Genomic DNA, 14,398 nt, shown 5'->3' with positions numbered 1-14,398 from the left:
AGCTTACCTGCCCCACCAAATATTTTATTCAAGTTGGCATCCCTGCCTCACACCGTTACCCTGGTAACCTTCTGTCTGCCCAGGCCCAAGAATTCCTCTCAAATGGGCCATCAACACCTTTTGACATGCTAATGCCTCTATCCCAGGTGAGGTTTTTTTAAAAAAATAATATTTATTAAACAATCAAAAGCTTCAAAATTTAGACATAAAATACAAAAACAAAAAAAAACTACAAAAATGGGAAAATACAAAACAAAACACATAAAAGTACACAATAAAAAACATTTAACAGAATAGAAAAAAGAAGAAGAAAAAACACCAATCCCAGGTGATCCCAATCACTTATCCCAGGTGAGGTTTTGGCTTGGAAAGGAAGCTTAGCCTGTATTTTTCCACTAGCCTCCAATCTTCCTTTCAGTACTCCAAATAATCAAAATCCTACCATTTATTAATTTCTAGGGTTTAGAGGGGTGTCCCCCGCCCAACTCACAACACGTTGGATCCATCCACTACCCCATTGCGTCTAATGGTTATTGCGTCTAATGGTAGGACCAGCTCTGCTGGCTGGTGCCCCCCCATCCTGCACTTTTAAACTGCTCATTATGATGAGGGATGTGTGTCTCTGTGGCTTCTGAATTCTGCACTGAGGCCTGCTAAGCTCCCTGGTCAGTTCACACGGTGGTGGAGGCATCTAATGAACGGCTAGTGACTCTCTCTCTCTCTCTCTCTCTCTCTCTCTCTCTCTCTCTCTCTCTCTCTCTCTCTCTCTCTCTCCCCCCCCCCCCCCACTGCCGGCAAAACACAGAGGACACAATTAGAGATGGAATCGCCTTATTACCATGATAATCGGCTACAAAATAAAAGTGTTGGGGCAGAAGGTAATGTAATATCCAAGTGTTACGAGCCTCCAATTCAGGGAGGCTATTAGGAGGAAATGGAATAATCTTCCGTTTTTTGAAAAAAATGAGGGCAGCTCGACTCTGAAAGGGAAGGTCGTTTGGCTTCTTGCCACAGAGATGAATTGAGGGACATTTACTGCCACTGCTTAACATTAATTTAGCTCCTGCCTTGGGCTTGAGAATGCAGGAAACAGAAGCAGGGCAGGGGAAATAGCAACCTTCCCCTGCAGATATAGGTAGCTGCTTAGGCACCAATATTCTTCCTGTGTTCCATTCTCATCTCGTTTCGTCCCTTTTGCATTGTCTCCCTGGCCCAGATAACCATCTCCACGCATTTCTCTCGCACAAATAAGCTCTCCTTCTATGAATTGTATGCTTGAGCGGTTTACTCGGGCTTTTCTTTGTTATTAATAGTCATCGAGTTTGCAGCACCATAGAAGGCGGAGTTGGAAGGGACTACTAAAGTCATCTAGTCCAACCCCCTGCAATGCAGGAATCTTTTGCCCAGTGTGGGGCTCGAACACATGACCCTGAGATTAAGAGTCTCATGCTCTACCAACCTGAGCTATCCCAGACCTGCATGTCTTCCTAATATGTATTATGCCATGCAGGGGGGATGCTCATAGCTTAATACTGGGCAGTAAATTGAATGCTGGCTCCAGATTTAATTAAAAAATAAATAAAAAAACATGGTGTATTAGATTTCTTACCTGCTGATGGGCATCCATGGGCAGGGGCTCATTCAAGGAACCTGCTTCTGTTCACACAGACTTGCTTTATAAAATGTATATTGGAAGGTCGGCAGTTCGAATCCCTACGACGAGGTGAGCTCCTGTTGCTCTGTCTCAGCTTCTGCCAACTTAGGAGTTTGAAAGCATACCACTGCAAGTAGATAAATAGGTACCACTGTGGCAAGAAGGTAAACCCAGTTTCCATGTGCTCTGGCTTCCATCACGGTGTTCCATTGCGCCAGAAGTGGTTTAGTCATGCTGGCCACATGACGTGGAAAGTTGTCTGTGGACAAACGCCGGCTCCCTCAGCCTGAAAGCAAGCTGAGCACCCCATAGTTGCCTTTGACTGGACCTAACCATCCAGAGGTCCTTTACTGGAGGAGACTCTTGAGAGTCCCATGGACTGCAAGAAGATCAAACCTATCCATTCTGAAGGAAATCAGCCCTGAGTGCTCACTGGAAGGACAGATCCTGAAGCTGAGGCTCCAAGACTTTGGCCACCTCATGAGAAGAGAAGACTCCCTGGAAAAGACCCTGATGTTGGGAAAGATGAAGGGCACAAGGAGAAGGGGACAACAGAAGACGAGATGGTTGGATAGTGTTCTCAAAGCTACCAGCATGAGTTTGACCAAACTGCGGGAGACAGTGGAAGACAGGAGTGCCTGGCGTGCTCTGGTCCATGGGGTCACGAAGAGTCGGACACGACTAAACGACTAAACAACAGCATTATACCAAGATATATATGCAAAGGACTTTAAATACTCTACAATGTTCTGTGAACTACTCTGAGATCTTATGACGAAGGGCAATGAATGAATGAATGAATGAATGAATGTAATATACATGCTAGCTATTATAATCATAACCATCATTTTCTTCCTACACAGAAGTGCTTTCTGTGCAGCAATTTTATCACCTTTACAGCACCCTCTAATTATTTCCAGCCTACTCCAGCTATACCTCTCTTTGGGGCATTAAAGCAGCCTTCTTAGTTTAGGGTAGGGTTTCCCAAACTTGGGTCTCCAGCTGTTTTTGGACTACAACTCCCATCCTCCCTAGCTAGCAGGACCAGTGGTTAGGGATGATGGGAACTGTAGTCCCAAAAAAACAGCCGGAGACCCAAGTTTGGGAAACCCTGGTTTACAACATCCACCAACCCATCACCAGTGATCCAGCTCAACAGCTGTTTGGCAAACAGTAAATCCCTTCCTTACTTTATTTGGTAAAGCCAGGCACTTCCTTTTCTGGCAGCTCTAATTCATCCTTTTCAAGGGCAAGGTACAAAGGAAGGCTCAGAAGCCCTCTTGCAGTTCCCATGTTTACAGGTATAAATCCAAACTATTGGCCTGGTTTACACATAAAACTTAGCCCTGGTTTATTAAACCCCGACCAGCAGCTAAACTCTGGCCTCTCTAATACTAACAAACCATGATCTGTAGCTATGGTTTGTTGTTGGCTAACACATCTTGGTTTGTTTATGGCTTGGTGTTGCGTGTGAACCCTTCCTTAACCATGGGCACCCTATTCCAGGGGTTGGCCAATCTACAAAGGTACAAGGCGAGAGCTGCTGAAAATTGAAACAAACTTTGAAGAAACAAACCATGGTTTCTTTTGTCATCTGTGGGATGGCTCCTGCTTAACTTGTTTGTAAAACAAACCATAATAATAATTATTAAGTAGTGGGTTGACATAGCAGCCGGCACAGCGATTTCTTCAAGTAGCTCTTTATTAAGACAAGCTGGAATAGAACTGACTGCGAACAGCTCAGCCGGCCTGTATTTATAGGCAGCCGGCTGTCAACATTGTAACCACAACAGCTCAGAGTTCCCGCCTAAACTAACTGCCGCGGACCTGAGTGAAAACTATCTACAGACCTGAGTGAAAACTATATACAGTATCCCCCTGTTGGCCCAGGGTGAAACTACACTACATAACACCCCTCCCCACCGAGATAAGGCGTTAGTTACAATCGTAATGGTTTCCTTATATACAGCACTACGCGTAATGGTTCAATTAGGCACAAAAGCATATCGGTTACATTTCCCATACTTAGACCAACAGTGATACCTGTCCAACAACGTAGTCTTTTAAATGAGTTGGGCGCTTGGAAACTCTGCCAGACCGCCGGGGACTGGTAGCCAAGTCCGGAGGGCCACACAGTTCTCGCTGAGGCTGTGGTGCGACCCTAGGTGGCGTTGGAACCAACTCCCCTGGATCCGCTGCTGTGGGTGGAGCCTCCGCAAGTGGAGTGGTCTGAGTCTGTTCTGAGACGGCTTGGTTCGGCTCCATGCTGGCAGTTTGCGAGGGAGGTGTAGGTGGGGCCTCGCCATCTGTACGTGTCTCTTCTGGAGCCGCGAGCGCAGTTGGGGGCACCTCGGTAGTGTCTAAGTCGCCAACCCTGTGCCTAAGCTGGTCTATGTGCCGTCGCCACAAACGTCCGTCTTCCTGGGCCTCCTCGCCGGACGATCACCGGTGAGGAGGCCCAGGAGTGGCTTGTGGTCAGTGATGAGGTCAAAAGTCCTGCCATAGAGGTATTCATGGAACCTCTTCACTCCAGCCACAAGTGCCAATGCCTCCTTGTCGAGCTGGCTGTAATTCCGTTCCGTCGGAGATAGTGTCCTGGAAAAGTAGGCGAGCGGTGCTTCTCTTCCATCTGGAAAACGGTGACTAAGGACAGCACCGATGCCAAAAGGTGAGGCGTCGCAGGCAAGGACCAGCGGTCTGGATTCACTGTACTGTACCAGCACACTGTCTGAAGAAAGGAGAGCCTTGACCGCGTTGAAGGCCGCCGTCTCTCGATGACCCCAGGCCCAAGGCGTCTTAGTGCTAAGGAGTCGGTGAAGAGGCTCAGCCACTGTGGCTTTGTGGGGCAGGAACATGTTATAAAAGTTCAGCAGCCCCAGGAATGCCTGCAACTCCGTTTTGTCCTTCGGGGTGGGGGCCTGCTGGATAGCGCGGATCTTGGATGTGGTTGGATGAAGGCCGGAGGCATCGATAAGATAGCCCAGGAACTCTACCTGTGGAACGGCAATCAGGCACTTCTCCCTCTTTACCTTGAGCCCGGCCTCCTGGAACCTGGTCAGCACGGCACGGAGGCGCTCGAACAGCTGCTGGTGTGATTCTGCAGACACCAAGACGTCATCAAAATATGGTACCACGCCCGGAAGCCCTTGCAGGAGACGCTCCATAAGGCTTTGGAAGATGCCAGGAGCCACACTCACCCCGAACTGCAACCGGCGGCAACGGAATGCCCCCCGGTGGGTGACGATCGTCTGGGCTTCAGCAGTGGCATCATCGACTGGCAGTTGTTGATAGGCTTGGGCAAGGTCCAGCTTAGCGAAGACCTTACCCTCACCCAGGGAATGCAGCAGGTGTTGGACAACAGGAACCGGATAAGCGTGCTGCTGAAGTGCCTTGTTGATTGTGCACTTGTAGTCAGCGCAGATTCTCACCGACCCATCTGGCTTGACAGGCATGACGATGGGGGTTTCCCACTTTGCGTGGTCAACGGGCTCCAAAACTCCTTGGGCAATCAGTTTGTCCAGTTGTTCGTCCACCTTAGCCTTGAGAGCAAAGGGAACCCGGCGTGGCTTAAGCTTGATGGGGGCGACTTGTGGATCAAGGCTAAAGGAGATGGGCGTACCAGTATATTGTCCCAAGGTGCCGTCAAAAACCTCGGCAAAGTCTTTGACCAGACCCTCAGTCTCTGCGTTAGAGATGCAGTTGATGCCGGTGACTTCCAGGCCGAGGGCATCAAACCAGTCTAGCCCTAGGAGGCTTGGCCGCTGACCTTCGACCACCACCAACCGGAGCAGGCCCGAAAAATCCTTGAAGGCGATCCGGAACCGGCCAACGCCTACCACGGGAATGTCGTTTCCCTGGTAGTCTCTCAGGTGTACGCGGTGAGAGTCGAGTTGCCTTTTGGATACTCTGGGTACCAGTCTTTTGATGGTGCTCCATGACACGACGGACAGGGCAGACCCGGTGTCGATCTCCATGTCACATGGAGCTCCTTCAATGAGCACCGTGACGTTCAGCTTGCGTCGCGTAGACGAGTCGGTTTGGCCAATCGTGGTTCCAGACGGGCAGCGGCAGTTGGTGAGAGCGAAACAACTTTCCTTGGCAGACTGGAGTGAAGACTTGAACTTGCGAGTCGATGAAGGGGGGGTGTCAGACGGAGCCGATCGGCAGACCTTAGCGATGTGGCCCCTTCTGGAACACCTCCTACAGATGGCGTCTCTGAATCGACACTTGGCACGGGAATGGTCGCCTCCGCAGCCAGCACATTCCGGTTGGCCCTTGGACTTCTGTTGGAGCTTCCGGCGCTCCCGCTTTGTCTGGTGCACGTCATCGTCTTCACTGGAGGATGCCTCATCACTGCTGGCCTCTTCATGATGCACCGGAACTGGCCCCCTAGCAAGACGCGGGCTGCTGGACTTGCGGATCTCCTGGGCGGAGCGTTCAGCAGCTTCTGAGGCCACAGCCTCCTCAATGGCTTTCTGTAGCGTGAGGTCTGGCTTGGCTAGGAGACGCCGTTGCAGATGGATGTCCCGGACTCCGCAGACGATTCGATCCATCAGGGCATCGTCTAAGTCTCGGAACTCACAGTGCATTGCAGCCTGTCGCAGGGCGGTGGCGTAGTTGTTGATTGACTCCCCCTCTGCCTGGTTCCGGTGGTAGAACGCATGGCGGGCAGCAATCTTGGACGGCTTTGGTGCGTAGTGGTTGCGGAGCTTCTCTTGGATCGTGTCCCATGGTGTTGCCTGGACTGCTTCAGGCGCAACCAATGCTCGGGCCGTCTCAAACACCTCAGGCCCACAGAGGCTGAGAAATAGGCCCCGCTTCCGATCCACTGATACTGCTGTCAGCTCGTTGGCTTGGAGGTAGCAGTCGAACCGAGCGAGGTAGGAGTCCCATGACTCAGAGGCTGGCGCAAACGGCGGTAGAGGCACAAGTGAAGCCATGATTCCGATGCCGGCGTGAAGGGCGATGGATGGAACACAGTGCTCTAGCCAGAACAGTCAGCTCTGAATTGGTTCTGCCCAGTGATTTCGCTCAGTGATTTCGCTCAGTGATTTCGCTCTGTGATTCAGCTCAGTTCAGAGGCTGGCCGCATCTGGCTGTGCTCTGATGTCCATCCATCCCATCCTCGTCGCCAGTATTAAGTAGTGGGTTGACATAGCAGCCGGCACAGCGATTTCTTCAAGTAGCTCTTTATTAAGACAAGCTGGAATAGAACTGACTGCGAACAGCTCAGCCGGCCTGTATTTATAGGCAGCCGGCTGTCAACATTGTAACCACAACAGCTCAGAGTTCCCGCCTAAACTAACTGCCGCGGACCTGAGTGAAAACTATCTACAGACCTGAGTGAAAACTATATACAGTATCCCCCTGTTGGCCCAGGGTGAAACTACACTACATAACAACAACAACAACAACAACAACAACAATAATAATAATAATAATAATATTTTTTATTTATATCCCGCCCTCCCCAGCCGAAGCTGGGCTCAGAGCGGCTAACATCAAATGTATAATACATTAAAATAAAATCAGAAACACAGCTTAGCATTACGCGCAAGCCAGACCATGGCTTTCCTCTGCAGAGTGTTACAAAATGCACCATCCTTTAACAAGCCCCCACCCACAAGAAAAAAGAAAATAATGCTATGCTATGCCATAACATAACATTACAGCATCAGCAAAAATGGCAGCTGTCCCTTGGAGATGCACGATCCACACAGTGCATTTCAAACCATCCCCGTAAAATGTTTTGCTACACTAAAGATGGCAGATGCAGTCCTTTAGGGTGAGTTCATATTTCTCTCTCAGCGGCGCGACCATACATCACAGCGTCTCTGGTCATTTGGGTCCCCGCTTTGAGAATGAGTCATCTTCCTCAGAAGCACTCTGTCGGCAAAGAGAGAGAGAAGGAAAGAGGGAGGCAGGGAGAGAGAGAGAAGAGAAGTGAGTTTTATTAACCACCAGAGAATCCACTTTTAGGAGCACACTTTTAATCCCAGGCTCAAGAGCCGGCTATTAATACACTTCAGCAAGGAAGAAACAATTCTCAGAACTGCTGGATGGTGAAGCGATGGCTGCTGTATCTACCTAATCCATGGCAGAGAGAGAGAAAGAGAGAGAGGAGATTTTATCTGGGGTAGAAGCTCAGCGACAGAAGGCACGAAATGAGAACACTCTTTCCAATTTAAGGTTGTTTACCCCCCCCCCATCGCATTCTACCTTCCAAGCTCTTCGAAGAATAAGGACATAGGAAGCTGTCTTATGAAGCCATTAGTCCATCTAGCTCATGGGTAGGCAAACTAATGCCCAGGGGCCAGATTCAGCCTAATCGCCTTCTAAATCCAGCCCACGGACGGTCTGGGAATCAGCGTGTTTTTACATGAGTAGAATGTGCCCTTTTATTTAAAATGCATCTCTGGGTTACTTGTGGGGCCTGCCTGGTGTTTTTACATGAGTAGAATGTGTGCTTTTATTTAAAATGCATCTTTGGGTTATTTGTGGGGCATAGGAATTTGTTCATTTGCCCCCCCCCCCCAATATAGTCCGCCCCCCCCCCACAAGGGACAGTGGACCAGGTCTGAGGGACAGTGGACTGGCCCCCTGCTGCAAAAGTTTGCTGACCCCTGATCTAGCTGACTGGTGGCAGCTCTCTGGGGTTTCAAACAAGAGTCTTCTTCAGCCCTTTCTACATGCAAAGCAGATGCTAGTTTATTGGGGATATGATTTTCTCAAGGCCGGCCCTTTCATCAGGCAGAGTGAGGCAGCCATCTCAGGTGGCAAATGCTAGGGAGTAAGCAGCAGAGGCAGCTGTTTTTCCATAACTCCCTGGCCAAAGCATTCAGCTGAAGGACAGACTGTGTGTGCCACGAAGCCTGGTCTGCCCTTCTAGAACTGACCCGCTCCCCTCAGGTGTAGTGAAGGAGACTATTCCATTGACTGCCCTGACGTAAGAGTCAACGGCCAGTCCAGTCAGCTTCCATGCCTGCCATGGGGAGAGTGAAGCACCATCTTTGCCTCAGGTGGCAAAAGGCCTTGAGCCAGCCCTGGTTTCCTCCTGCTCTCCTTCAGAATTCTCTTAAGCTGGGTAACATTACTGCTTACTCTGGCTCCAGGATACTCCCACCTCTGGTGCATGAAGCCACGTACTCAAGATTTCACCCACTATCCAAATCTATCTATTCTTGAGAAACGCCACTACCTGATGTGTTTCCCCTCAATCCAGCTTCCATCCGATTTGAAAAACGAAAGCCACATTCACTTCGCGATCAAGTTGAGGTGTGTACGTTTGAAGCATTCGTTTTGCAAGTATAGATGACAGCACATGTGCAGATGGGAGCGTCGTGAATAGGAGTTTGGGATGTGTGTGTGTGCAGGGGAACCAAACAAGTAATGCACATTGTGTGAAAACACTCCCAACGCTTCTCTGTGCTGGCTCCCACCCCTGGACAAAAGACTCACCCTCATTTCAGAAAATCTCAAAGTTTTATTTAAAAATTCAGTGCGTGACGTTGGCCTCAGCTCAAGGTTCAGGTCACACAGTTCAAAAGGTGCAGGGACAGAGACTAAGATACATGACCAGGAGTAAGTGAAGACCTTGTCTCAACACATGACCCGTGTCTCCTGTTCGACTTTTAAAGGGATGGGGTAGGGTACATCATTTGTGCGGTTCTTATCCCAAGAGAGAAGACAGTGTTTGCAGTCATGTGCCCCCCCCCAGGATGTGTGTATCTGTTTGTGCCTGTGCTGACAACAATGTGCCCTTGGCAATGAGACTCAAGTCCAACCCTCTGAATTGGTCTGTGAGCATTTAGAAAAGGATGCTGTGATTACTAGGACCCAGCATGGTCTTCTCAAAAAGAGTAACAGAGTTAAAAACAGAGTAACAAGCTGGGTGGATCAGGGGAATGCTGAGGACATAGTATATCTTGATTTCAGTAAGGCTTTTGACAAAATCTCCCATGATTTTCTTGTGGAGAATCTGGTAACATGTGGGCTGGATAAAGTAACTGTGGATTTGTAGCTGGTTGACCGACAGAGTCCCATTGTGCAAATGGAAATTGTTTTACTTGCACCGTTATTTAGTGAAATATTGTCCATAGTGTAGAGATCCCATGGACCTCTGTGACATCACCTCCTGCGAGGAGCAAGCAGTGGGGAAACACATGACCTGTTCTGGAAGGAATCTCTATGAACTAGCTCCTTTGGCAACATATTGCCTGTATGTGGCCATAACACAGCCAGACATGTTTGACCTCTTTAGCAGTCTCTTTTTGCAGCCAGAATCACAGGGTAGTGGATAGCTCAGTCGGTAGAGCATGAGACTCTTAACCTCAGGTTCATGGGTTCAAGCCCCACGTTGGGGGAAAGATTCCTGCATTTCAGGAGGTTGGGATAGATGATCCTTGCGGTCCCTTCCAACTCTATGATTCTATTATCCATACTCTGGTTGGAGGGGACCCCCCAAACCCACTTAGCCCAACCCCAACCTCATCACGAGATATCCTTTTAACAGCTCCGCATTTCCATTTAGATGAGGTTTATTCCCCAGGCTGCTCCTTCTGCCACTGCCGTAGTTCACCTTGTCTTTGAGATCAGTTTGCAGATATATAATGGGCCATCGTTGCATCCTGCGCACATAAAATAACTCCCAAATTCTGTGCTCAAAGGAGAAGGGTGGAGATGCCTCGCAGTTTATGATATTTGGAGAAAAAGAATATCCAAAAGCTTGAAAATTGCATGGACGAGGTTAGGATCAGGAATGATGATTTCCCAAAGAGAATTGGAGTCAGAGAGCTTGGTTGGAGGAGACCTGGGCTCCCAGAAGCAGGAACACTGAGATGGTGTGGGGCAGGGCAGCGGTCCCGTGGTTCGGGTGCACCAGCAGGAATCCTGGATGGGCTCTGTTGGCATTCCTGCGATGCTGCTACGGGGGTCCAGGACCACGATGATGCCTCTTCTCACCAGCCTTTCTTGATTCTTGGGTATGCCCAGTGCAGATGTCCCACCTAGCAGGAGAAAGAGGCAGTGCCCCATCCCAAATGACTACCCAGAGAGCAAGGGATGATGGGGGCAGCAGGAAACTGATGCTGATCACTGCAGCATCCTTCCTTTCTTCTTCAGGGCTGGGCATGGGCTTGTTTCCCCATGCTCATTTTATTACTTTTGGTTTTAAATGCTGTAACCATCTTTTTCTACAACAAACAGTGCTTATCCCCAAGTAAATATGTTCAACATCAGGGCAGCAGAAGCAGCTGTGATAGTGCTGTGATTTGATGGACTTTCAAATGCAAAACTGAACGTGCTCAGAGTATTTATTTATTTTATTTTTTGCATTTTCTTTCTTTCTTTCTTTCTTTCTTTTTCTTTCTTTCTTTCTTTCTTTCTAACATACCAAGGAACGTTGAAGTAGAAGAGAAATGTTAATTGTGTGCTTTGCAACTGAGGCCAGGGTCTAAAACGACCTAGCTGCAGTGCTGTAGTCAGAGAGCCTTTCCTCACCCCAAAAACCTGCATGAAATATCTGTGTTCATTAGAAAATAAAGGACAGCGTTCAGCATCCTTCTTGCATGTTTACCGGGGCCCTGAGGAGACACAGAGGCAGCTTGAGATCACAGGGAACAACTCTTATCTGATCTTTCCCTGCAAACACTCAATAATAGACAGCCCTTGAAATTTCTCAGTTGTGCTCTGAGGCAAGAATCAAACTGGATACCGCTGGGGTTTCCTTTGTAGAATAATAATAATGCTTTAAAAGGTCAAATGCATATGTGAGAATTCCCCAAGAAAGTCAAGAGTGGCAAAAGATGAATGGCGTTAATCTAACGGCGGAGGAGTAAATCTCCTGTTTCGTGATGTTGATATTGCTATTGATGATAGGATAACATTTCATCTGAAAGTCATTTTATTATCATTTGGGGGGGTTGTGCTGCTGGGTAGTTTTTATTTCTTTCTTCTCATTTCCCTTTTTGCTGTTGTTTGATACGTCTGTTTTGTGTGTGTCTGTGTGCCTGAAAGATGGGACTGTCCTAAGTGTTTGTACCTTTTCTTTTATGATCCAAATAAAGTACAAGAACAGAGCAACAGCCGCAAGAGCCCAGAAGATGGCACTGGAGTCGTGTCTTTCTTCCTCAACTTCTCTGGGAAACTGATTCCAGCGATAGCATTTTATGAATGTTAATTGCTTAGCAGCACAGTGCAGGACCTGTAGAGATTGGGCATCTTCTCCAACTGATCTATCCGCCTGTTTGAGGAGATAATAAAAGGCCCTAACAATAAGCAAGGCATCATGCATGGTTTTCTTAACATGCTGCTCAAACATCAGTTTTGCTCTCAGTTTCTTAACCTGCAAATCAGCACAGAATGTGCTTCCAATGTCTTTGTTGGTGTTTGCTCACTTCTTCGGCTGAGCCTAAAATCCTATAGATTCCCAGCTCTACTTTGGAGTTGCTGGGGAATGAACCTGGGACCTTTGGCATGAAAAAGAAATGCTCTACAACTGAGCCAAAGCAATTCTGAGTGTACATGTATAGAATTGCACTGCATGTGTTCATCTTCCACATGTTGAAATAATGCATTCAGGGGGCTGTAAAGAGCCCCCTAACAATGTGTACCTTGTAGTCATCTTTGTTTGAATTCATTTTTCTGCGCCCATCTCCCTTTATGTGCTTGTTATTTCAGCTCATGGTGCTGTTATTAAAGAGTTGACCAGATATATAATGCCAAGGACAGGGGCTTTCATTCATCATAAAAAACCTAAATTGTCTCGCTTTCCCCACTGGTGATGTGATGTGTGTGCAATGTATGGAGAACTATCATGAGGATTGGACTGGAAGACAACTTTGGGCCATACCTGCAAGTGCCCTGAAAAAAAAATCCCAGTTCCCCCTGCGAGAGCATGGCAGCCATTTTGGGCACTGTGATTTTGCAGTTTCGCACCAAGATCTCGCTCCAAAAAATGCTTTTTCGGGTGCGCAATCTCACACAGCACCCCAAACGTATGTGGTGCAAACAGATTTTTATTCTGAAACTGCAGACCCTCCAAGTGTATCTGTTATGTTCTGAGTTGAATAGGATCCAAACTGCAGCAGTCTGATTGGTCCTAGAACAATAGGATTCAGAATGCAGCAGTCTGATTGGTCCTAGAACAATAGGATTCAGAATGCAGCAGTCTGATTGGTCCTAGAACAATAGGATTCAGAATGCAGCAGTCTGATTGGTTGGCAGGAACCACCCAATCCTGCTCCAGATAGAAGTGAATCCACAACCTGATTGGCTTACAGTAGAATACCGGAATTAGCCAATCATGTGCAGCCCATTGTGTAAATAATGTATATAAAGCAGATACTGTGAGGGGACATTCATTCATTCCTCCTCACCACTATGAGCTGAATAAAGAGCATGAAATCACTTTGCGACTCTGAGTATATTTCAGTATCTATTTTCCAGGAATGTCCCTGATTTACAGAAGCCATCTCGATTTCTGATTTGATCCCAGAATGTCTCGCTTTTCCTTAGGAGAAATGTTGGAGGGAATGGAGTTATCCAACCCCTGAGCCAACTGGAAGTAATCCTGTATAGGGATTTGTATAATTTTGTAGTGTTTAAGTTTAAGTATTTATTATGTTTTTGTATGTGTTGGAAGCTGCCCAGAGTGCTGGGGCAACCCAGTCAGATGTGTGGGGTATAAACAGTAGAATTATCATTATGGAATGGGATGCCCTTATTTTCATCGAGGAAATGTTGGGGGGCATGAAAGTGTGGCCCAGAGGAAAATAAGTTTGAGCACCATAGAAAGAGAGGCTGCTAAAGTGGTCAGACCAGTCTCTTTGTTGTTGTCGTTTAGTCGTGTCCGACTCTTTGTGACCGCATGGACCAGAGCATGCCAGGCACTCCTGTCTTCCACTGCCTCCCGCAGTTCAGCCAAACTCATGTTAGTAACTTTGCGAACACTGTCCAACCATCTCGTCCTCTGTCGTCCCCGTCTCCTTGTGCCCTCCATCTTTCCCAACATCAGGATCTTTTCCACGGAGTCTTCTCTTCTCATGAGGTGGCCAAAGTATTGGAGCCTCAGCTTCAGGATCTGTCCTTCCAGTGAGCACTCAGGGCTGATTTCCTTCAGAATGGAGAGGTTTGATCTTCTTGCAGTCCATGGGACTCTCAAGAGTCTCCTCCAGCACCATAATTTAAAAGCATCAATTCTTTGGCGATCAGCCTTCCTTATGGTCCAGCTCTCACTTCCATACATCACTACTGGGAAAACCATAGCTTTAACTATACGGGCCTTTGTTGGCAAGGTGATGTCTCTGCTTTTTAAGATGTTCTCTTTGTTAAGCTAGCATTATATGTTAAGTATCTCTTGCAAAGAGTAGATAGAGCTGACTGGTTTGCCACAGAAACAACAAGATGGAGATGCTCAAAGAAGCCTTCCCCATCTTGCCTGGGTGGAGGTGATGTCACTGGTGAGTGTAAGGAATCAATAGTCCGTATAGTCTGCGGGGGGGGGGGGGGGTAACAGAAGCCTGAATCTGTGCTGAAACCAAGAGCCTCCCTAGAAACCTAACGGGAGAGCAGTATCTGCTGAAGTCCTAATACAGTGAGCACTTATGTTCAGCCTATATCTATGAGCACATTAAACCATATATCACCAAGACACCACCATCTCCAGTGACCTTCATTCCAAGGAAACCACACTTGAGGTTAGTGCTGGCACCCCGAAATCTCTCGCCGCTTGGAGATTGGGGGTGT

The 14,398-nt window shown here is 47.9% G+C and overlaps 1 long non-coding RNA gene across 1 annotated transcript; it reads left to right on the top strand.

The window, feature by feature from the left end:
* The first annotated feature begins 616 nt into the window (after positions 1-616).
* Positions 617-11,929, top strand: LOC308585167. Its single transcript, XR_014007102.1, has 2 exons — positions 617-878; positions 11,719-11,929. It is a non-coding gene; the product is annotated as an uncharacterized lncRNA (long non-coding RNA).
* Positions 11,930-14,398: the final 2,469 nt, after the last annotated feature.

This window comes from Podarcis bocagei, assembly GCF_964188305.1.
Source record: "Podarcis bocagei genome assembly, chromosome: 4".
NCBI classification, from domain to species: domain Eukaryota; kingdom Metazoa; phylum Chordata; class Lepidosauria; order Squamata; family Lacertidae; genus Podarcis; species Podarcis bocagei.
This window is presented reverse-complemented; position numbering and strand designations above follow the sequence as displayed.